A 26,907-nucleotide genomic window follows, 5' to 3' on the forward strand; every position below is an offset into this window, starting at 1 on the left:
TGTATGTGTAGAATTCATGATGGAATTGTATTTGTAATTGAGATCTTTGATCCTTGTGTAGCGTCCTAAAATTGTGACACTTGCAATTTCGACTGCATTTCGGTCTTCACGATGGTGACGCAACATGCAACCTGAATGGAGACCCCGAAACTTGTCCACGACACTGAAAACTGCATTTTTCAAGCACCCTGGCCTGAACCTCCTTGCACCCTGCTGTCCCGGAAGGTGGGACCAGAGCGCCCAGCGCCCTGGTCCCTGGGTCCTATTTTGGGCCCGGTCTCCTTTGGACTTCGGGTCTTTTTGTTTGCAATTTGGAAATTATCATTTCCTGGTCGGCCTAAGGTCGGGAAAATCAGTCTATCAACCCTAAATGACAAGTATATAAACTACATTTTCCTCTTTCATTCGACATAATGGAAAAGGCGTGGAAACTATACTCAAGCATTCAAGCATTCAAGCATTCCTTCAAGCAATTGATCATTTCAAGTCTCCATTCAAGGCTAAGTGTTGCATTCAAGACAAGGATTCAACCATTGAAGAGGAGATCACATACTACTACAACATACAACATACAACATCTAAACCTTCGCACATAAGGATACAAACATCCTTAGAACAAGGTATTAGTACTTGTTTTACAGTCATTTACATTTACAGCACTTGCTCATTTCTTGGTTAATTCCAAAACCGGGGTTTGACCTAAAGGCAAACCCCTAATCCCTAACCCCCCAATCGTCTTCGCTTTTCTGTGTGTAGGTTGCAGGTACGCGGCTGAAATTGAAGATCTGGAATCCTTGTGCAGAGACGAATAGATCCCCCTTCGTTTCGCAGATTTTTCGGAGGACCGTGGCGCCGGGCGCCATCGTCCCGACAACTTTTGCTCAAATTTGCAGGACAGCGCCGTATCGACATTTTACTGCTAATTCCAGGTCCGCAGCTTCATACTATATCCCTAACTCAGTTTATAAGCGAATCTTTATCACTTTCTATGCATTTCTAGCTCAATTCCTCTATGCACATTCTTTACAAAAGAGGGTAGCCTTGTTGTCTTAACCCTTGAAACTCATTTAGCATCCAATCTTGCATTGTGTGGGATTGGATCTTGTGGGTTTCAACCCCTCTTTTGAATGTAAAGTCTCTCCCCTAAGTGAAAACCATCAACCCTAGTGAACCTCCCTTCTCTCTCCTTGGAGTTGGAAGAGGGGAGAGCAACTAGGGTTCGATCGTGATTTTCCGCTTTACACCTTGATGTAAAGGTTGATGTATATGTAATAGTATATGATGTATTAGGTTATGATCATAGCTTTGTAGTGGAACATATAGATGTATCATGTTGTATCTTGGATAATGCTCATTAATGGAATGATAATCCTATGAGGATCCAGTTAATACTGAGAGGGGGGTGAATCAGTATTAAGACCAGTTCAACCTTTAACTCAAAAATAAACTTATCTCAGATCTGAAATATCTCATCTTCTGTAATCAAATCTAATAACCTCTTTATCACATTTTCTTAACACATTTAATCAAATCATTTACCAATAATTTCTCCACTGAAGTAATCATATTAAATTGATCATTTACCAACTCATTAACCTTACCAATAAGATCAAATACTTTCTCAAATAACTTCTTATCAGTATTGGTAACCTCTAATAAACTTCTAATAAAACATCATAACCAATGTCTGAGAAATAATGCATGAAATGAAATATAAACAAGAACATCGCATTTAAAACATTCCACACATGAACACCATAATTTTTTGACATGGAAACCAGAATAGGGAAAAACCATAGTGGGATTTGGCACCCACAAATATTTGTACTCTTTTGAATTATGCCCTATTAGGAGCTTACAATATGTCCGGTTAGGAGCAGGCCCTGTTAGGAGTCACCCGGTTAGGGGATTTTCCTTGCAGCCCAGTGAGGAGTTTGATGATCTGTTAGGATCAACCTCGTGAGAGGATTTAACACTCTTTTCAGAGACTCCTTGTTAGGGCACTTAAATGTTTAAGGCCTATTAGGACCTACCCAGTTAAGGGATTTAGCCTGTTGTAACTGCTAGGGAACAACAATGAAAGAATGATCTGTTACTTGTACTTCTTTGCTTTCTTGATCATATCCACTTATACACAACACTCTGAAACTCTTAGGTAGATTTTTACACTTTACTTGGACGGATTAACACATTCTCTAAGACCACCGACAAAATGAAAATCAACTGTGTCATCATAAATAGCTATCTCAACTAGGTCGGCCACAAAACCCTAATTAGATCACAAGAGATCATCATAGTGTTACTACTTATCAAGTTTCCATTAGTTTTATGTTCAAAGTTATTCTATATACTCTAGTCGGTTACTACTACCAAAATATTCAGTCAGTATGCACAGTCTAGTCGGTTACAGAAGAAAGTAGTCTTAGAACGTAGTATACACCAAGCTATCTACCGAGTATCATTCCATGTCTACCGAGCAGCAAAGATGACACACCGAGTTGATATACATCAAGTGAAAAGTGTTACCAAATTCATTGAACCTGGACATACATATGAAAACATGTTACAAGATAGAGGAACATCTAACTGTTATCACATTGGAAATTATACTTAAAAGATTGTGTATGATTTTGAGGTCATCTAACCAATGAAATATTTTGCATGGTTATTCATTCGATAAAACATGTTTGTAAGATCGAAGCAATGAATGGATCACCGACATAAGAGATCTATTTATATAGCATGAGTTAAGAATTAAAAAGGTGTGTGCATGAGTGTAAGAAGACTATTACAGAGACACAGAGGTCATTGAGAAAGTTTTCAGAGAACAGTCAAAGAATAGAGTAAACAAAAGGGTTTACCGAGTTACTATATGGGTTACCGAGGTATGCTATAAGCAAGGTAATCTATTCTGAGCACATAGAATTTGCTATAACATTCCAGATGTAAAGTTGCAGGTATTTGTAATGATTTATTGTAATATTTTGAAGTTGTAAGAGAAACCTTTAACAGGGTAAAAGACTCTAATCAAGTCTATAAATTGTAAAGCCTCTAACCAGGTGCACCATTTAGATTAAGTGTTCTTAAATCCTTTAGCAAGGTAGATCTAATAGATCTTGTTACTCCTAACAGGGTAAGCTATTAGAAATAGCTAAACATGTAGCTCTAACTGAGCACTCTTTGTTATTGCAGTAGTGAAGTTGTGGGTGCCATCCCCATCGCATTTTTTCTCTCTAACCAAGAGTTTCTGCGTAACCAAAACATATGTGTTATGGAGTGAATCATGTATGATTGTTATGTTACTACTTATCAATTTGCCATTAGTTTTATGTTCAAAGCTATTCTATATACTCTAGTCGGTTATCTCTACCGAGATATTCAGTCGGTATGAACAGTCTAGTCGGTTACAGAAGAAAGTAGTCTCAAAACATAGTATACACTGAGCTGTCTACTGAGTAGCAAAGATGACACACCAAGTTGTTATACACAGAGTGAAACATGTTACCAGATTCATTGAACCTGGACATACATATGAAAACATGTTACAAGATTGAGGAACATCTAACTTTTATCACATTGGACATTGCACTTAAAGATTGTGTATGATTTTGAGGTCATCTAACCAATGAAATATTTTGCATGATTATTCATATGATAAAACATGTTTGTAAGATTGAAGCAATGAATGGATCACCGTCATAAGAGATCTATTTATACAACATGAGTTAAGAATAAAAGGTGTGTGCATAAGTGTAAGAAGACTGTTACAAAGACATAAACGTCACCGAGAAGGTTTTCAGAGAACAGTCGAAGAACAGAGTAAATAGAAGGGTTTACCGAGTTACTATATGGGTTACCGAGGTATGCTATAAGCAAGGTAACTTATTCTGAGCACATAGAATCTGCTATAACATTCCAGATGTAAAGTTGTAGATATTTGTAATGATTTTATTGTAATATTTTGAAGTATAAGATAAACCTTTAAAAGGGTAAAAGACTCTAATCAAGTCTATAAATTGTAAAGCCTCTAACCAGGTGCAACATTTAGATTAAGTGTTGTGAAATCCTTTAGCATGGTAGATCTAATAGATCTAGATACTCCTAACAGAGTAAGCTATCAGAAATAGCTAAACATGTAGCTCTAACCGAGCACTCTTTATTATTGTAGCAGTGAAGTTTTGGGTGCCATCCCCACCATAGTTTTTCTCTCTAACCAAGAGTTTCTGCGTAACCAAAATATATGTGTTATGGAGTGAGTCATGTATGATTTTTATCTATTTGTTTTAGCTTTATATTATGTTACTGCACTATTCGGTTTATGCATAACAGTAAAGCTATTATTGAAGAAAAGTTTTGGAGTACTGATTCACCCCTCCCCTCTCAATACATTAGCTTTCCATATTAGGCCTAACAATTGGTATCAGAGCTTGAATCTTGGAAAAGGGTTTAACTGCCTAAAGAGAAAGATCTTATCAATAGAAGGCTATAAACAATCTCAGAGGATTGTGTATCTATAAGAAGAGCTAGATCATGCTAATCAAGTGATTGCAGACATGCAAAGGCAAATGCAAAAATCTCTCAAAGTGAGAAGAAGATTATCTGATGATTTGCAGGACTCTCAAGAGTTAGTCGAACAAATTGAGACATCATCTGAGAATAGTATATCTGAAGAAACTGAAGAAATGATTGGAGTATTGAAAGAAAAGAATAAAGCACTGGCTGATCAACTAAAAGAAATGAAAAGAGAACATGAACATTTCAGCACACAGATGACTAAAAATATTGATGCATTGAGGACAACTGAGGATAAAGTAAGAGATCTAGAAAGGGAGAAACAACAACTTGATGTCTTAGTATATGATAAGAATGATGAAATCACAAGGTTGACTGGAATTCAACAAAATCTGTTAGATCAACTAGGTTATGCACATCATGAAGCAATTTTGAAGGATGATGAGAATCAAGCATTGAAACTTGGAGTATCAAGGTTAACCGATGAACTTGAAACAAAGAAGAAATCCAAAGAAACATTGAAGAAGATTTATGAAGCATCAAAGATGTTGGATGAGCAACTGAATACAAGAAGACCCAATAAAGATGTAGGACTTAGTTACAAAAGAAAAGACTCTACCGTGAAGGGAATTCATACTACCGAGAGAGGAGAGTCATCAAAGCAAGCTGGAAACAAGAATAACATCAAAAGAAAGAAGCCTATTTGCAACTACTATGGAAATCAAGGTCACACTGCCAACATATACCAAATCAGAAAAGGTAAGCAACCAAATATCACTAAGTCCAAAGGTTATTGTTACAATTGCAATAAATATGGTCACACATCTAATCAATGTAGGAAAACGTCTGTGACCAATAATCAGAAGGAAAAATTCAAAGGGTTTTGTAAAAAATGCAATAGATATGGACATAGTATCAAGAAGTGTTGGCTTAAGAAAAAGAACTATATGTGGTCTACACACCAAGCAAATGCTAGAGGTTACTGAACTCACACACATCCTTACTGACATTATTCTGCAGTACCATGGGATTACAATACAAGGATATGCTGTGAATGTTGTGGGAGATATGGACATATAAGTGGCAACTATTTTATAAGGTTTGGAATGAACAACTGAAGATCATGGAGAAATCCTGGTATGCCATGTTTTCATTGTCACAAAGTTGGAGACTTAGCTGGAGATTGCAGAGATCAACCTAGAAAAGAAACTGAAGAAATAAAAGACAAATTAAAGATGATTTGGAAAAAGAAGGAAATTGTGTCAAATGAAGAAAGCACCTTACCTACCGAGTTAGGTGCACCTATTCCAAATTAATTTGTAAAGGTATGAAGGGACTGCATTCTCTCAAGGTTAAATCTTAACAGTTCCTATTTTATTATATACTTAATTCAAATCTGAATAATTAAGATGCAATTGTAAGTTTGAAATTCTATCAAAGTTTTTTGAAGCACTTTTCAGGAAACCTGTCAAGTCGGTGTATATAGGAAACCTGTCTAGTCGGTGAATGAAGGAAGTAAAGTTACTCGGTTAAAGCAAAAAAAGGAAAGAAGGTTTAGTGGAACCAAGTGCATTTAATGTTTTTGACCTAACCTGCACAAAGCCTGGTAAGGCATATTGTGTACTTAAAAGCATTTTCGCGGTCATTTACACATACCAAGTTTTCAAGAGACCAGAGCAAAGTGAATCAAAGGTGATCAAACCTCCTACAAAGAAAATTCAAGGTATTTACATCAATCTCAATGCATTGTTAAGCTAGTTTACCGATCTTATCTTGCCATTATCTGCTAAGTATAAAGCATTTGTCGTTTGAAAATCCTGAAACCCTAAGGATCCTTTGTTAGCTTTTATCTGAAATGTACAATAGCGCCCAAGATCCAAGATCCCATAGTTGTCAAGAATGTAGAGAAGCCCTCACTAAAATACTCTTTGACTCTCAAAGTTGCTTCTGAACCGGATGACAAAACTACTTTTTCACTCATCCCAGACAAAGTGTTGTTAGTCGAGGATGTGAGATTCTTCACCAAATGTCATGTTAAAGAACTCAATAATGTTGAAATTAAAGACACCTATGATGAGTTGTGCATAGATGGTAAATTGAATAGCAAGTATGAACACATTAAGATCAAGGGATTAGCTGAAGCCCTAAACTATCCCTATGTATTCAAACCCCAGTGGGTCAAGTTTGTTCTAAGTAGAGTTCATGATGATTTCATGTGGCTAGAAGAACAACCATTTAAGATTACCAAGGAAACCATTCATCTGATTACCGGTTACCCCATTTATGATCATGCCCGAGCCCAAAAGATGATATCATAGAAGGAATTGATTAGTTTAACCAGAGTAGAATGTGATTGCAGAGGATTGAAATTGAACAATGTCATAGATGAAGAACTAAAATTTGCCATTAGAGTTTTAGGTTACTATTTCTTCCAATCAGCAAGGGAAAATAGTGTACCCTGTGCAGCAGTAGACCTGGCATACAAAATTGTGAAAAAGGGAATGAAAATTGATCTATGTGAGGTATTGCTGAGAAACCTATTTGATAATCTGAACACCATTAGGAAGCCGAAGAAGAACAACTCGGCTAATACACTAAAGTTTGGATCATTACTGGTATGCATGTTTTTCTATTTTGAAAAATTCTTTCCATCAGTCGGTAAAGTTGTTTGGGAATTACACTGACTAATCACCCATCAGATAAATGACTTCATCAAGAAGTTAGGAGATAATTTCAATGATATTATGGATGATTACTTTAGTAAATTTCAAGAGAAAATGCTTAACAAATATAGGATTCCACCCCAGCTAGTGGAGAAATACAAAAATGATATATGTTTTGAAGTAGACACTGATTACTGTTATGTGAATGTTATGGAACCGAGGACTCAATCTTTGTCACCAATGGGTTACAAAATTAATTTTGACATCACACAACAGAAAATTGATGCATTTCTTACATTGCCAAGACATGCTACCAAGATGAGGTATGGAACCTATGAGGAAGTAAAGGAAAAGGTAAAGATGAGCATTGTAGTACCCAAAGCTACAAGAAAGGCAACAAAAATGATAAAGGCATTGTCAGAGAAATTCAGAGAAGACTCTTCCTCTACACCTATCAAAGGCACCATTGCCATTACCGAAGAGGAATCTGAAGCGCAAGAGGCAACAATAACACTGAGCACTGAATTGCCTAAAGGAAAAGTGTTGAAGAGAAAGAAACAGGACACATCAAAGGCCTCACCGAGTCCACCTCCAAAGTGACCTAACACAAGAGCAACTATAGCCTCACCGAGTAAGAAAACAAAAAGTGTTACTACTCCCAAGCTAATAAAGACCTACAAGAAATCTACTCGGAGACTCATTTTGGCAAAAGAGTCTAGTGATACCGAATCAGAGGATGCAAGCAAATTTCAGATTGTCAAGAGCAAGAAGGTAAATGTACATAGTGTTGAAAACTTCTCTGCTAATATAAAAGAATATGGAGGATTTGGATCATTCAGATATGTAAAGTATGAAACTAGGAATAATGATGAGAAGAGACAAATTGAAGAAGTTGTCATCTGCACACTACTAAAATTCCGGTTAGCTCCATTGGAACTAGCTAAGTCACTTCCGAATGAACTTTACTTGCATATTGATAATAGATGGAAGTATGCAATGGACTCAAAGAAACAGATCAGAGAAAGGAGTCTAGTTCATCTATTTCCTTACATGTTAGTAGTTGAAATAAAGGAACATCTGACAAACTACAACTCAAAGTTTTTTGTCAAGCAGAGAGCCTTAAAACTGATGAATGGGCTGTATATTGAAGTTGAAAATGAGACAAAAGCAAAGTGGTAGGAAATCTTTAAAGTCAAGGATGTCGGTGAGCAAGCTATAGTTGAAATCATTGATGTCACTGAGCAAGATCTTGATGTTACCGAGCAAGACCCTGCTGACACCATTCAAATAGATGAAGATGTCATGGATACTGAAGCACTGGAACAGGGAATGATAGAAGGCAATGCATATGCAAAACTTGTATCTAGTGAATCAGTCTTGGAACAAGTTCAACATTATCCACCGATCAAGCAACCTGTCTCAACCGAAACCCCTCATGGCATGGATCAAGGCACCGAAGGTCACAAGTCTACAATAGGAGAAGGTACTACTCAAGAACAGACATCTCAATCACCTTCTAGCACTGAGAATGTTGCAACTGAGACACCAAGTACCGAGACACCAAAGGACTCTACAGAGGCTAAAGTAATCGATCAAAGGGTTGCCTCTACCGAGCAACCTACCGAGGGTCATCAAGCCTCACAAGCCATTGTCTTAGTTCCATCAGTGAAAGGAAAAGAAAAGAAGATGAAAAAGCATAGTTTTAAAGTTGATTTGTCAAAACCAATAGTGTTGCCCAATGGAACTCATTGATTTCAGTGAACTATGCAAAGCAAAGGCCAAACAAGAGAAGCAAATGGCGATTCAAAAGAAAAATAAAGTACTTCAGAAGGTAAAAGTACTCTTAATAGATATGCTACCTAAAGCTCCAGTATCAATAGATGCAGCCATCCACATTCAACTGCATGAACTCCTAACAAAGATAGAAACATTTGGAGTAGATGCATCAGAATATTTGAGCAACCTAAAAGACAAAGAGCTCACTGGAAAAATGATAGAAGAGGTACAGAAAGCTATAGCTATTGGCAAAGTTAAACTTGTCAAATTTATTGCTGAGTTGACTCCTCAACTCAAGCATATTCTTTATTTATTTCAGAAACTCTGCACATTTTCTTTATTCATTAAAGACATTAAGAATAAAATAGAGGCAATTGAGAAAGAGATCACCGATCTCTCAAGCAAGTTGACCATAGAGCCAAATTCAGTTCAGAATTTTTATACAAAGCTACAATAGCTCATGGCTCAACAATTGGACCTAAGAAATGAAGAACACAAGATCCAAGTGGACATAATGACACTTCAGACATTATTCCTTCCTCATCTTTCATCAGTCCAAGATCAGATCAATTGAGCCAACTCCTTATCTACTACACAAGAGGGAAGCACTCTAGATGGCTTAATATCATTATTGGCTGATATTCAAGCACATAATTCTTTAATGGACAATGTAAAGAATGCACTCTTTGTCATTCTCACCAAAGCCCAAACCAAGTACAAATCCATTTTTGATTAGTTACCACCCCTGAATGGTAATTAAGTTTTGATGTTTGTCAAAAAGGGGGAGTGATATGATATAGTATTAGAGGAGTGATACAGTATTGGGGGAATGTAGAATTCAAAGCATCAAAGTATAAAATGAAACAAAAGGAGTATAGTATATAGGGGGATTATACCAAACAAAGCAAGAAGAGTATCCAAGAGCAGTGAATCAAGTAGTAAACAAGATAGTAAGCAAAGATCAAGAGCAGCACATGAGAACAGATCACCAAGCATGCAAAATCAAAGTTTTGTACTGTATATTGATAAAGGGAGTATATCTGGATTTATTATTTCATTGACTATTGTATATACTGTCAATATAGTCAAATTTTGCAAGTATATAGATTATTGAGTTATAACTTTGAAAGTAGTTTTTGTCAAACATCTCAACTAATGTCAAAAGGGGAGATTGTTACTACTTATCAAGTTGCCATTAGTTTTATGTTCAAAGTTATTCTATATACTCTAGTCGGTTATCTCTACCAAGATATTCAGTTGGTATGAATAGTCTAGTCAGTTATAGAAGAAAGTAGTCTCAAAACATAGTATACACTGAGCTCTCTACCGAGTATCATTTCATGTCTACCGAGCAACAAAGATGACACACCGAGTTGTTATATACCGAGTGAAACATGTTACCAAATTCATTGAACCTAGACATACATATGAAAATGTGTTACAAGATCGAGGAACATCTAACCGTTATCACATTGGAAATTGCACTTAAAGATTGTGTATGATTTTGAGGTCATCTAACCAATGAAATATTTTGCATGGTTATTCATTCAATAAAACATGTTTGTAAGATCGAAGCAATGAATGGATCACTATCATAAGAGATCTATTTATACAACATGAGTAAAGAATAAAAGGTGTGTGCATAAGTGTAAGAAGATCGTTACAGAGACACAAAGGTCACCAAGAAGGTTTTTAGAGAATAGTCGAAGAACAGAGTAAACTGAAGGGTTTACCGAGTTACTATATGGGTTACCAAGGTATGCTATAAGCAAGGTAACTTATTCTGAGCACATATAATCTGCTATAACATTCCAGATGTAAAGTTGCAAATATTTGTAATGATTTTATTGTAATATTTTGAAGTTGTAAGAGAAACCTTTAATAGGGTAAAAGACTCTAATCGAGTCTATAAATTGTAAAGCCTCTAACTAGGTGCAACATTTAGATTAAGTGTTGTGAAATCCTTTAGCAAGGTAGATCTAACAGATCTAGATACTCCTAACAAGGTAAGCTATCAAAAATAGCTAAACATGTAGCTCTAACTGAGCACTCTTTATTATTGCAGTAGTGAAGTTGTGGGTGCCATCCCCACTACAGGTTTTCTCTCTAACCAAGAGTTTCTACGTAACCAAAATATATGTGTTATGGAGAGAGTCATGTATGATTGTTATCTATTTGTTTTAGCTTTATATTATGCTACTACACTATTCGGTTTATGCATAATAGTAAAGTTATTATTGAAGAAAAGTTTTGGAGTACTGATTCACCCCTCCCCTCTCAGTACATTAGCTTTCCATATTGGGCCTAACATGTTATCTATTTGTTTTAGCTTTATATTATGTTATTGCACTATTCGGTTTATGCATAATAGTAAAGTTATTGTTGAAGAGACGTTTTGGAGTACTGAATCACCCCTCCCCTCTCATTACATTATCTTTCCATATTGGGCCTAACAATTGGTATTAGAGCTTGAATCTTGAAAAAGGGTTTAACTGCCTAAAGAGAAAGATCTTATCAATGGAAGGCCATAAACAATCTTGGAGGATTGTATATCTACAAGAAGAGTTGGATCATGCTAATCAAGTGATTGCAGACATGCAAAGACAAATGCAAAAATCTCTGAAAGTGAGAAGAAGATTATCTGATGATTTGTGGGACTCTCAAGAGTTAGTGGAATAAATTGAGACATCATCTGAGAACAGTATATCTAAAGAGACTGAAGAAATGATTGGAGTATTGAAAGAAAAGAACAAAGCACTAGTTGATCAACTAAAAGCAATGAAAAGAGAACATGAACATTCAACACATAGATGACTTAAAATCTTGATGCATTGAGGACAACCAAGGATAAAGTAAGAGATCTAGAAAGAGAGAAACAACAACTTGGAGTCTTAGTATCTGATAAGAATGATGAAATCACAAGGTTGACTGGAATTCAACAAAATTTGTTAGATCAACTAGGTTATGCACATCATGAAGCAAATTTGAAAAATGATGAGAATCAAGCATTGAAACTTGAAGTATCAAGGTTGATGGATGAACTTGAAATAGAGAAGAAATCCAAAGAAACACTGAAGAAGAGTTATGAAACATCAAAGATGTTGGATGAGCAACTGAATACAAGAAGACCCATCAAAGATGTAAGACTTGGTTACAAAGGAAAAGACTCTACCGAAAAGGGAATTCATACTACTGAGAGAGGAGAATCATCTAAGCAAGCTGGAAACAAGAATAACATCAAAAGAAAGAAACCTATTTGCAACTACTATGGAAATCAAGGTCAGACTAGCAATATGTGCCAAATCAGAAAAGGTAAGCAATCGAATGTCACTAAGTCCAAAGGTTATTGTTACAATTGCAATAAATATGGTCACACATCTTATCAATGTAGGACAAAGTCTATAAACAATTATCAGAAGGCAAAATTCAAAGGGTTTTGTAAAAACTGCAATAGATATGGACATAGTACCAAGAAGTGTTGGCTTAAGCAAAAGAACTACATGTGGTCTGCACACCAAACAAATGCTAGAGGTTGTCGAACTCACACAAATCCTTACCAATAGTATTGTGTAGTACCATGGGATTACAATACAAGGATATGGTGTGAATGTTGTGGAAGATATGGACATATAAGTGCCAACTATTTTATAAGGTTTGGGAAGAACAACAGAAGATCATGGAGAAATCCTGGTATGGCATGTTTTCATTATCACAAAGTTGGATACTTAGCTGCAGATTGTAGAGATCAATCTAGAAAAGGCACTGAAGAAATAAAAGAAAAAATACAGATGATTTGGAAAAAGAAGGAAATTGTGTCAAATGAAGAAATCACCTTACCTACCAAGTTAGGTGCACCTATTCCAAATTAATTGGTAAAGGTATGAAGGGACTGCATTATCTCAAGGTTAAATCTTAACAATTCCTATTTTATTATGTACTTAATTCAAATCTACATAATTAAGATGTAATAGTAAGTTTGAAATTCTATCAAAGTCTTTTGAAGCACTTTACAGGAAAACTGTCAAGTCGGTGAATACAGGAAACCTGTCTAGTCGGTGAATGAAAGAAGTTTGGTTACTCGATTAAAGCAGAAAAAGGAAAGAAAGTTAAGTGGAACTAAGTGCATTTAATGTTTTTGACCTAACCTGCACGGAGCCCAATAAGGTATATTGTGTACTTAAAAGCATTTTTGTGGTCATTTTCATTCACCAAGTTTTCAAGAAAGTAGAGAAAAGCGAATCTAAGGTGATCAAACCTCCTACAAAGCAAATTCAAGGTATTTACATCAATCTCAATGCATTGTTAAGCTGGTTTATCAATCTTATCTAGTTGCCATTATTTACTAAGTATAAAGCATCTATCATTTGAAAATCCTAAAACCCTAAGTATTCTTTGTTAGCTTTTATTTGAAATCTAAAATGGCACCTAAGATCCAAGATCCCATAATTGTTAAGAATGTAGAGAAGCCCTCACTAAAATACTCTTTGACTCCCAAAGTTGCATCTGAACCGGATGAAAAAACCACTTTTTCACTCATCCCAGATAGAGTGTTGTTAGTCAAGGATGTGAGATTCTTCACCAAATGTCATGTTGAAGAACTCAGTCATGTTGAAATCAAAGACACCTATGATGAATTGTGCACAGATGGTAAATTGAATAGAAAGTATGAGCACATTAAGATCAAGGGATTAACTGAAGCCCTAACCTATCCCCGTGTGTTCAAACCCCAGTGGGTTAAGTTTTTTCTTAGTAGAGTTCACAATGATTTCATTTGGCTAGAAGAGCAACCATTTAAGATTACTAAGGAAATCATTCATCTGATTACTGTTTACCCCATTTATGATCATGCTTGAGCCCAAAACATGATATCATAGAAGGAATTGATCAGTTTAACCAAAGTGGAATTAGATTGCAGAGGATTGAAATTGAATAATGTCACTGATGAAGAACTAAAATTTTCCATAAGAGTTATGGGTTACTATTTCTTCCAATTAGCAAGGGAAAACAGTGTACCCTATGCAGCAGTAGACCTGGCATATAAAATTGTGAAAAAGGGAATGAAAATTGATCTATGTGAGGTGTTGCTGAAGAACTTGTTTGAGAATCTGAACACCATCAGGAAGCTGAAGAAAAATAACTCGGCTAATACACTAAAGTTTGGATCATTACTTGTATGCATGTTTTTCTATATTGAAAAATTCTTTCCATCAGTCGGTAAAGTTGTTTGGGAACTACACCAACCAATCACCCATCAAATCAATGACTTCATCAAGCAGTTAGGAGATAATTTCAATGATATTATGGATGACTACTTCAGTAATTTTCAAGAGAAAATGCATAACAGATACTGGATTCCACCCCAGCTAGTGGAGAAATACAAAAATGACATATGTTTTGAAGTAGACATTGATTACTGTTATGTGAATGTTGTGGAACCAAGAACTTAATCTTTGTCACCAATGGGTTATGAGATTGATTTTGACATCACACAATAGAAAATTTATGCATTTCTCTCATTACCAAGGCATGCTACTGAGCTAAGGTATGGAACCTATGAGGAAGTGAAGGAAAAGGTAAAAATGAGCATTGTAGTACCCAAAGCTACAAGAAAGGCAACAAAGATGATAAAGGCATTCTTGGAGAAATTCGGAGAAGATTCTTCCTCCACACCTATCAAAGGCACTATAGCTATTACCGAAGAAGAATTTGAAGCCCAAGAGGTAGCTATAACACTGAGCACTGAATTGCCTAAGGGTAAAGTGTTGAAAAGAAAGAAACTGGATTCATCAAAGGCCTCACCGACTCCACCTCCAAAGCGACCTAACACTAGAGCATCTATAGCTTCATTGAGTAAGAAAACAAAGAGTGTTACTATTCCCAAAGTAACAAAGACATACAAGAAATCTACTCGGAAACTCATTTTGGCAAAAGAGTCTAGTGATACCGAATCAGAGGATGCAAGCAAATTTCAGATTGTCAAGAGCAAGAAGGTAAATGTACATAGTGTTGAAAACTTATGTGCTAATCTGAAAGAATATGGAGGATTTGGATCATTTAGATATGTTAAGTATGAAACCAGAAATAATGATGAGAAGAGACAAATTGAAGAAGCTGTCATATGCACACTTCTAAAATTCTGGTTAGCTCCATTGGAACTAGCTAAGTCACTTCCAAATGAACTTTATTTGCATATTGATAATAGGTGGAAGTATGCAATGGACTCAGAGAAACAGATCAGAGAAAGAAGTCTGGTACATCTTTTTCTTGACATGTCAGTAGCTGAAATAAAAGAACATCTGACAACCTACAACTCAAAGTTTCATCTCAAACAAAGAGCCTTAAAACTGATGAATGGGTTGTATATTGAAGTTGAAAATGAGACAAAAGCAAAGTGGCAGGAAATCTTTAAAATCAAGGATGCCGATGAGCAAGCTACAATTTAAATTGTTGATGTCACCGAGCAAGTTCCTGATGCTACCGAGCCTGCTGACACCATTCAAATAGATGAAGATGTCATGGATATAGAGGCGTCAGAACAAGAAATGATAGAAGGCAATGCATATGTAAAACTTGTATCCAATGAATTTGTCTTGGAACAAGTTCAGCCTTATCCACTGGTCAAGCAACATGTCTCAACTAAAATCCCTTAGCATACAGAGAAAGGCACCAAAGGTCACAAGTCTACAATAGGAGAAGGTACTACTCAAGAACAAACATCTCAAGCACCTTCTAGCACTGAAAATGTTGCAACTGAGACATTGAGTACCGAGACAACAAAGGACTCTACAGAGGCTAAAGAAACCGATCAAAGTGTTGCCTCTACTGAGCAACCTTTCGAGGGTCATCAAGCCTCACAAGCTATTGTCTTAGTTCCATCGGTAAAAGGTAAAGAAAAGAAGATGAAAAAGTATAGTTTTAAAGTTGATTTGTCAAAACCAATAGTGTTGCCCAATGTAGACATATCAAAATTAAAGGGGCAAGCACTCATTGATTTTGGTGAACTATGCAAAGCAAAGGCCAAACAAGAGAAGCAAATGGTGATTCAAAAGAAAAATAAAGTACTTCAGAAGGTGAAAGCACTCTTAATAGATATGCTACCTGAAGCTACAGTGTCAACAGATGCAGCCATCCACATTCAACTGGATGAACTCTTAACAAATATAGAGACATCTGGAGTAGATGCATCGGAGTATTTGAGCAAGCTAAAAGACAAAGAGCTCACTGCAAAAATGATAGAAGAGGTACAAAAAGCTATAGCTATTGGCAAAGTTAAACTTGTCAAATTTTTTTCTGAGTTGACTCCTCAACTCAAGCACATTCTTTATTTATTTTAGAAACTCCGCACATTTTCTTTATTCATTAAAGACATTAAGAATAAAATAGAGGCAATTGAGAAAGAGATCACCAATCTCTCAAGCAAGTAAACCATAGAGCCAAATTCAGTTTAGAATTTTTATACAAAGCTACAATAGCTCATGGCTCAACAATTGGACCTAAGAAATGAAGAACACAAGATCCAGATGGACATAATGACACTTCAGACATTATTCCTTCCTCATCTTTCATCCGTCCAAGAACAGATCAACCGAGCCACTTCCTTATCTACTACACAAGAGGGAAGCACTCTAGATGGCTTAATATCATTATTGGCTGATATTCAAGCACGTAATTCTTTAATGGATAGTGTAAAGATTGCACTCTCTGTCGCTCTCACCGAAGCACAAACCAAGTACAAATCCATTTTTGACTAGTTACCACCCCCGAATGGTAATTAAGTTTTGATGTTTGTCAAAAAGGGGGAGTGATACAGTATTGGGGGAGTGATATGTGGGAGTGATATAGTATTCAAAGTATCAAACAAAAGGAGTATAGTATACAGAGGGAGTATACTGAGCAGAACAAGCAGAGTATCCAAGAGCAGTGAACAGGACAGTAAGAAAAGATCAAGAGTAGCACACAAAACATTGATCACCGAGCATGCAAAATTAGAAGTTTTGTATAGTATATCGATAAGGGGAGTATATCTAGATATATTATTTTATTGATTATTGTATATATTGTTAGTATAGTCAAATTTTGCAAGTATATAGATTATTGAGTTATAACTTTGAAAGTAGTTTTTGTCAAACATCTCAACTAATGTCAAAAGGGGAGATTGTTACTACTTATCAAGTTGCCATTAGTTTTATATTCAAAGTTATTCTATATACTCTAGTCGATTACTACTACCGAAATATTTAGTCAGTATGCACAATCTAGTCGGTTACAGAAGAAAGTAGTCTCAGAACGTAGTATACATCGAGCTGTCTACCGAGTAGCAAAGATGACACATCTAGCTAATATACACTGAGTGAAATGTGTTACTGGATTCATTTAACCTGGACATACATATAAAAACATGTTACAAGATTGAGGAACATCTAACCATTATCACATTGGAAATTGCACTTAAAGATTGTGTATGATTTTGAGGTCATCTAACCAATGAAATATTTTGCATGGTTATTCATTCGATAAAACATGTTTGTAAGATCGAAGTAATGAATGGATCACCGACATAAGAGTTATATTTATACAGCATGAGTTAAGAATTAAAAAGGTGTGTGCATGAGTGTAAGAAGACTGTTACAGAGACATAGAGGTCACCGAGAAGGTTTTCAGAGAACAGTCAAAGAACAGATTAAACAAAAGGGTTTATTGAGTTACTATATGGGTTACCGAGGTATGCTATAAGCAAGGTAATCTATTCTGAGCACATAGAATCTTCTATAACATTCCAGATGTAAAGTTGCAGATATTTGTAATGGTTTATTGTAATATTTTGAAGTTGTAAGAGAAACCTTTAACAGGGTAAAAGACTGTAATCAAGTTTATAAATTGTAAAGCCTCTAACTAGGTCCAGCATTTAGATTAAGTGTTGTAAAATCCTTTAGCAAGGTAGATCTAACAGATCTTGATACTCCTAATAGGGTAAGCTATTAGAAATAGCTAAACATGTAGCTCTAACTGAGCACTCTTTATTATTGTAGTAGTGAAGTTGTGGATGCCATCCCCACCGCAGTTTTTCTCTCTAACCAAGAGTTTTTCCGTAACCAAAATATATGTGTTATGGAGTGAATCATGTATGATTGTTATCTATTTGTTTTATCTTTATATTATGTTACTGCACTATTTGGTTTATGCATAACATTAAAGTTATTGTTGAAGAGATGTTTTGGAGTACTGATTCACCCCTCCCCTCTTAGTACATTAGCTTTCCATATTGGGCCTGACACATAGATCGTTAAAAAAATCATTACAACCAATTACAATGCAATATCAACCATTGGTTGATCATAACCCATTACGAAAATCTGATCTGTATCTACAAAACACTCTACAAAGTGTTTCATTGATTCCCAAGAAAATATTCCTTGAATCATGCCAAAATAGCTATCAAATATTTCACGCAGGTTGTTTTGTGTTACCAACTTGATGTAGAATCATTGTCGATCACCGTCATAACAAAAATCATTACCGATTTGAGAATTTCATCACCAATCCTTAAACCCTACTAAAACCTTAGCAAAACTTCATTGGAAATTTGAAACACACCTTTCGATAATCATCACAAGTTCCGGTTCTTGTCACATACACCTTTCTATGTTACAAATTCATCATCCAAACCACAAATCACCAATCATAACCAATCGACTGATCCAATCAAAACAACTCTATTTTACCGGTTAAAATCTTATTTCACAGACTTTAGCACTCTGTCGATAAACCCTTTCTTCTGGTAAACCAAATCACTTAGATGACAAAAAAAATGTCCGGAACGTTAGTTTCCATCAATAACAACACAAATAACTAATCATATCATCTATTCATAAAATCTCAATCTCTTCAGCACAAATAAACTTCTATCCTTTATCGGTGTAGTCATCCAATTACTTCAACTGCATCACCTGATTTGTATCAATTATGTTGAATGCCAACATGGAATTGGTTCTATGGATATGCATTTAGTGTTATATGTATTTCTAATGCAATTTAAGAAACAAATTAGCTATGTGATATGTAATGTGGAGAATTGGAATAATAATGATGTTAGTTAATAAATAAGTAATTGGTTTAGGAACATTTATATTGGTTCTCTTAAAATGAGTCTTAGGGGTCTAATGGGATTTGCATTATTAATGGATGTATTCATGGTGGTTAGAATACTGAAAGGTATTTTATGTATGCATGAAAGAGAGATGTTAGTTGAGTTAGAGTGCATTAGATTATGGTAGCAATTGTGTTGTTGTAAGTAATGGAGTTGAGATACCCTAGGGAGGATTATTTATAAATTTGTGTTTATTACTATTGGGATCCAAGAACACTAAGAGAGGTGGGGGGGGCGGTGAATCAGTGTTCTGCAGATAAGATAAGATTTTATCCTTTAATACCATACACATATAAACCATTAAACAAATAAACATATAACTTGAAGCAAATAAACCATCCACATAAATGAACACCATAACACACAAAACTTATATGTGGAAAACCTCAAAGAGGAAAAACCATAGTGGGATTTGTGATCCACAATATCAGTTCACTGGCCATATGCAAGGATTTTTATACATTGGGTACTCTTGTTTAATATGAGCCCATTGTGCATATTAGAACTATATCTTGGGTTACCCACATTGTTATCCTTGCTAGTTGTTTCCTTTTCTCTTAGTTGCCCTAGATTTCAGCTTATAATTTTTTTGTCTTTCTTAGACAAGATGCCCGCTAGAGGTAGAGCTCATGGTGGTCATATGGGTACTTGACGGAACCCTCATCTGAAGATTTATGAAGGGTCACATCACAAGCATAAACAACATGATCAATAGAGTGGTGATGTAGTTCCATAGTTGATTAATGTTATTAAGGAGCTTCTTGGTGGCTTTGTACCGAGATAGGAGGTGGATTTGCAAGAGGAGTCTCAATATTATGATCGTCAGTAGCAGGTGAGGGAGTGATTGCGTTCACTTCAAAGAAGAGTTGATGTAGTACCAGATTAGGATGCAATTGTAATAGGTCATATGAGGGATTTGTTTGAGGTCTCACCCTCCCACCTTTGATGGTGATAGCAGTGGTATGGAGGTGAATTTTGGATATTTTTGTCATTGATTTCAACATATTCTTGTGTATTTCTCCAGCAATTGAAGATTGGGAAGATCTTATGAACCGGTTTTGCAGTGTTATTTTGTTGATCATTGTTTCGCAGAGTTTGGTATATCCTTTGATATATTCTGGTGTGATCAAATCATGTGCTGTGATTTTAGGATATTTCTTGGGATGGTCTTGTGTATCTTCACTTCAGATGGATCATGATTTGGTACTCTGCAAGTTATCTTTCTCTGTGACAGTTGTTGATTAGTTGTATTATTGAGCTTTCTGATGTTGATCGATGAAGATTTGATAAGTGGTGTTGTTCCAATTGATCTTCATGATTCTAACATGCTTGTTGGTGTTTCCTAGTCACATCCTATTTGTTTTGGTGATTCCAATTGATCATTATGTGATTTTTTGGTGGTTTTTATGAACTGGTGATGATTTTCGTGTTATATAATTTTCCTGGTGGTGTAGCGTGTTGTGGTTGATCTTGGTGTGATTTCCAGTAGAGTTGTATGTTTGGGAATTTGACTTAAGACCATGCTATGCTATTTAAATCATTATATTAGTCTGTTGGTAAATCTTTGTATTGTGTGATGTAATTTTGTATTTGAGGGTTGAGGGTTGAGGGTTTAGTGGACCTTGTTATCAAGGTTGATGAATCATATATATATATATATAGGTAATATATTCATGTAATTTAGGTGTTGTTGTTATGTTTTCATTATTAGAGAGAGTTTTATGTGTGAAAAAGTGATTCATCCTTCTGTGTTGTAGAGAAGACATCTGTACTTAACCAAAATTCAAATCAAGCATTTGGAGATGCTATTCTTCCAGTTCATTTCTTCTAGATTGTAGCCTAAATCTTATTGTAATTTAGTGAGACTTCCCTAAGGGTTGTAGCCTTCCAGGGCATTATATTTTGAGCAATGAGCTCTAGATAGTGTGCCTGAGTGCATGTACATTCCCCATTGTAATATTTTCACATACTATTGCAGAGTATCATCTTACTCTGGATAGGTTCCCACCATGGTTTTTTCCTTAACCGGGTTTTCCACGTCAAAATATTGGTGTTGTGTGTTGTTTTCTCAATTTGCTTATCCTTTTTGTTTCTGTAGTTTATCAAATATATTCTTTGTGATTAAGTTTGATATTCTGATGAATATTGATTCACCCCCCTCTCAAAACTCCTTCTTGGCTGCTGCTAACAATTGGTATCAAAGCTAGATCCTCCAATAGAAGCTTAATCACTTGAGGAGATCCAGGATGGCATCTCAAGGTGTTATCTTTAAGAAGGTTAGTTTTAGGTTTTATGGAAGTAACTGTGCTATATGGAAGAATCGGATGGAAGTGCACTTGAAATGTCTTGGTGAAGATTAGTGGAAGATTACAAAGAATGTCTATATTGTTCCTCCAAATGGACCATCTACTCTGAATGACATCAAGGAAGCTAAACATAATATTAGAGCAAAGGAAGCATTGATTAGTGCCCTGACTGATCTGAGATGATAAACATAATGGGACTTCAAACCACACATGAGATCTGGGAGAAGCTTGAGATCTTGTATGAAAGTGATAAACAAGTGAAAGTTCCTAAGTTGTAGAGTTTGAAAGGAAAGTATGAGACATTGAAGATGGGAGATGATGAGAACATACACTCTTTCATGGTTAAGGTGAATGACCTTGTCCTAGGTATCAGATGTGCCAGTGGAACCATTGAGGAAGATTAAATTATTACTAAGGTGTTGAGATCTTTGTCTCCTACTTATAAACATAAGGTTGTTGTTATTGATGAGATCCAAAGTGTGACTACAATAACAAGAGATGTGCTAGTTATAAATATTGTTGCATTTGAGATGAGTGAGTTTACAGAATCACATGGAAATTTTGAGACAACATTTAGAGAATCTGCATTTGGATACAATAAGAAAAAGTATGATCTTGATGAGTGCAAAATATCTAGATATGAAAGAGGGGGAAGAGATATGGAAGAGAAAGAAAGAGAGTCAGATGAGCTTGTAGCACTGATTGCTCAGAGATTGGCTAAAGGAGCTAGTAAGTATGATTGAAAGTTACCTTTGAAATTTTTCTCTTGCAATAAGATAGGACATTTTGCTTCTATATGTCTAGAGAGAATGGCTAAGTATGACAGACATGATAAGTTTGATAAACATGATAGGAATGATAGATATAAAAATCATGAGAAGTATGATAAGCCCTACAAGCCTAACCAAAAATTTAGGAATCAGAAGAACTATTATTATTTTGTTGATGAAGAATTAGAAGGTGATGAAGTTGTGTTTATTTCCATTAAAGAATATTGTACCTATTGATTCCATAAGCTGTAATATTGAGGAGAAAGCTTTAGCTGCTGAAGTTGAAGAGAAAGATGAATGGGTAATTTACAGTGTTTTTCACATCATATGAGTGGTGATAAAATAAAATTTGTTAGTATGGAAAGGTATGATGGTGGAATAGTTATATTTGGCAATGAAAAATCCCATGTGATCTATGGGAGAGGTTCTATTTATGTTGATGGTAAGCATAACATTGATGATGTCTTGTATGTTGAAGGTTTGAAGTATAATATTTTGAGTGTTGGATAGACGATTGATAAAGGCTATGATCTACAATTCAAGGATGAAAAATTCAAGATCCTAAATGCCTCTGGTATAGAGATTGCATCTAGAACTAATACTAAAGGCAACATTTTTCATCTAAATGTCAGTGAGGAAAGTTGTTTGATTGCTCAAATTGATGAGAGTTGGTTGTGGCATAGGAGAATGTGTCATGTTAATTTTGATTCAATGATTAAGATTTGTTCTACACACGTTGTTAGAGATTTGCCTAAGATTGTTAGGCCTGCTAATCCAATATGTAAGGAATACTAGTTGGGTAAGAAAACACAAATTTCTTCCAAGAGAAAATATTATACATCAGATAGATTGCTAGATCTTTTGCCTACTGACCTATGTGGACCCACAAATGTTAGAAGTGTGCAAGGTGATATAGATATTTTATGCTGCTAGTTGATGATTATTCCAAGATGATATAGGTTGTCTTTTTAAAGGAGAAATTTGAAGCATTGGACAAATTCAAGCTATTCAAATCAAAGGTTGAGACTGAGTCTAGTTTGAAGGTAAAGTATCTGAGATCTGATAGAGGTGGAGAATTATGATCTGATGAGTTCAATTCATTATGTGAGAAGTATGGGATTAGAAGACAATTATCTGCTCCTAGAACACCTCCACAAAATGGATTTGTTGAAAGGAAGAACACAACTATCTTAGATGTTGCAAGGATATGCTGATTGAAGGGAAAGTTCCAAAGATCTACTGGAGAGAAGCTATTAGCACTACTATTTACACATTCAATAGAGTTCACATCAAAGGTGATACTCATAAGACTCCTTATGAGCATTGGTTTGGTCATGTTCCTAAAATGAGATCTTTCAGAGTATTTGGTAGAAAATTTTATATCAAGAGAGATGAGGATATAGGAAAGTTTGATGCTAGAAGTGATGAAGGAATTTTCTTGGGATATTCAACAAAGAGAAAAACCTACCAGTGCTACAACAAGAGATTGAGAAAGATAGTGGAGGGTTAAAATCTGAAGGTGGATGAGAACCTTGGAAAAGAGATCAGGGCATGTGGTTATGATGATGGAAAACATATTTTTTTAGCTCCTATTCAAACTGAAGAGCCTAAGCAGAATGATCTGGTAGAGACAATTAATGTGGATGTTGCTGCTAGCAGTGAAGAGGTGCAGGAACCTGATAATCAGAATAATTAGAAGACTTTGAGTTATGTAAGACTGAATCATTATGAAAAATCATATTATTGGTGATAAGAATAATGGTGTAATGACTAGAAGAAGGTTAGCTACTGAAGAAGTATTCTTGATCTCTAAAGTTGAAACTAAAGATGTTTCTAAAGCTTAGAAAGATTAAAATTGGATGAGAGCTATGGAAGAAGAACTGTATCAGATTGAAAAGAATAATACTTGGGAACTTGTGCCTAGACCTAAGGATAAGGATGTTATTGGTACTAAGAGGGTATTTAGGAACAAATTGAATGAAGTTGGTGAAGTTGTCAGAAATAAAGCTAGATTGGTTTGCAAAGGATATTCTCAGAAAGAAGGAATTGATTATGAGGAGACTTTTACTCCAGTGGCCAGACTTGAGGCTGTTAGACTGTTTCTTTCTTAGGCTTCTTATAAAGATTTAAAGGTATATCAGATGGATGTCAAATCTACCTTTTTGAATGGTAATCTTGAGGAATAAGTCTACATTGAACAACCTAATGGATTTTCATTGTTAGATGATGGCTACATGGTATGTAAGCTAAAGAAAGCTCTTTATAGACTGAAACAAGCCCCTAGAGCTTGGTATGCTAGATCAGATAAATATTTGTTGAAATTGGGATTTACTAAAGGTGCTATTGATAGTAATTTGTATTTTAAGATAGAGAATAATAACATTTTGGTTGTTGAAGTCTTTGTTGATGATATTATATTTGGAGGTGATGATGACTTGAGTATGAAGTTTGCCAATGATATGTAGAAAGAATTTGAGATGTCTATGATTGGCGAGATGAAATTTTTCTTAGGTTTATAGATTTGAAAGACTCAAAAAGGTATATTTATATCTCAAACTAAGTATATGAAGGAATTTCTGAGGAACTTTGGGTTAGATGACTCCAAACCAGTTGGAACCCCTATGGTGATTGGTTGTAAATTGTCTAAGAATGATGAATCTCCTAAATCTAATAATATTTTATATGAATCTATGGTTGGTGGACTGCTATAGCTTACTTAGACTAGGTCGGGCATTATTGTTGGCCATTTGTAGGAATTGATTATGTGTTACATTGATGTTTTGTCATTGATGTCAACACTAGCTATTTTGGTTGATTTATCGGCACCCTTCTAGTCCTAGTAGGTTGTGTGGTTTTTGGTTGGATTGGATCTAGTATGCTCGAGTATGTTTGGGTAATGGAATTGGATAATTCATGCTACTCAGATTCATGTTCAGCTAATTGATTTTGGTCTAGTGATCAGATGCTATCCTATTTGCTAGAAAGCTTGGTTTATGGTTCCAGCAAGGGTTTCACTGGCAGAGCTTTCATGAATATCTTTGATGATATGCATAAGAGGTGTTGGTGTGGCTTCTAGTATGGTTTCTAGATACTTATGGTGATCATGTTCAAGACTTGGTCAATTGGGATCATTGCTTTACCGTGTGTGGACCTATATGATAGTTCTGATACTAAATATGATTAGTATAGATGCCAAGCTAACAATATGAGAGGGGAGGTGAATCATTCAAACTTAATCTTCAATAAAAATAACAGATTCAACCTTGGTAACCTTATTAGAAAAATAGTAATGCATGTAGACCCATAAATAGATAAGATCACAAACATATAACACCAGATTTAACGTGGAAACCCAAATAGGGAAAAACCACTATGGGATTTCGGACCCACTAAGAAATATACTCTTCTAGAGTATGCTCGGTTAAAAGCAAATCCTATTAAAGATTACAAACACATTGCTAGATGTGAGCCAGTTAAGGGATTTCCCCCAGATCTATTAGGATCTTCACCTTGTTAGAAGTGACCTTGTTAAAGGACTTCAAACACTCAATAAGAATGTCACCTTGCTAGAGGATTTTACAAATAAGACTATTAGGTCCACTCGGTTAAGAGATTTTCTGCTACTTCTCAAAATAATAGTAGTAAAAATATGTCTGCAACTTCACATTTAAAAATGCTAAAGCAGATTCCTATTTGTTCAATACAATTTAGACATAGAACTAATCTTGTCTATCTGTTGGGCTTCCATACTCTGTTATTCTAATAGGTCTTCAAGCTTTTGTGCTTGATAATCACTATGTAGCATCCCTGTGCATACACTTGCCCGCATACATTGTTTATCAATAGTTTCCTATTTATAAACAATCTTCCAACCGCTTAATCTCCTTGATCACATTTCCCATGATCAATCATAGCTATCAGATCTTCAATCTTGTCCAGGTTCAATGTATCCTTCGATCTGAAAACATTTTACCCCACCTTGGAACTTGCATTTTTACCTTGGAACTTGTGTTAGGGTATTGCGGTTCAATCTGAGATGTAGATCTTCTTGTTGATCTTTCTTTACCATAGATTCTTTAACAATCTTCATACACAGCTTACCAATCATTTAATCCACTCCAACTCATCATCTTCCTTCATTAAATATCACATGTAAACATTTAATGCATTTTGTTATAGCTCGGTTGTAACTCGGTAACAACTCGGTGAATACTAAACTTCACTCGGTAGACATTCTACCTTCATTAACCGATAGCGATAACCTTAGGGTTTTACCAACTAGGTTCCTTAGGGTTTACCGACTAGGTTCTTTGTTCGGTAACATAGTATAGTATTAACCTTTCAAATAATAGCATATGTAGGATATCAAAACAATCTAAACATCATGATCTCATCATTGTCTAACTCGGTAATAGTTGCCCATTGAATAACTTATCCCCTTATTCATCATATTCTTTCTGTGTCTTTTAGCGACATCTTTATACTCATCAAATCATACTTCTTAAGATATGGCAACATCATACTGAATTAGAAAACCAATTTCTTGACATCAATGACAAAATAATAATATCAAGATAGTAATCATCCTTAATCAATTATCTCCATAGTCATCAACAACCTTCTCAATATCCTTATTGAAATGCCAACAATCTCTCATTGTAATTGGAATGCCAACCTTCTTCTTGTTTGTTATAATGCCAACAATCTCCCCCTTTGGCATTGATGGCAAAACC

This window comes from Cryptomeria japonica, chromosome 6, assembly GCF_030272615.1.
Source record: "Cryptomeria japonica chromosome 6, Sugi_1.0, whole genome shotgun sequence".
In the NCBI taxonomy this organism is placed as follows: Eukaryota; Viridiplantae; Streptophyta; class Pinopsida; order Cupressales; family Cupressaceae; genus Cryptomeria; species Cryptomeria japonica.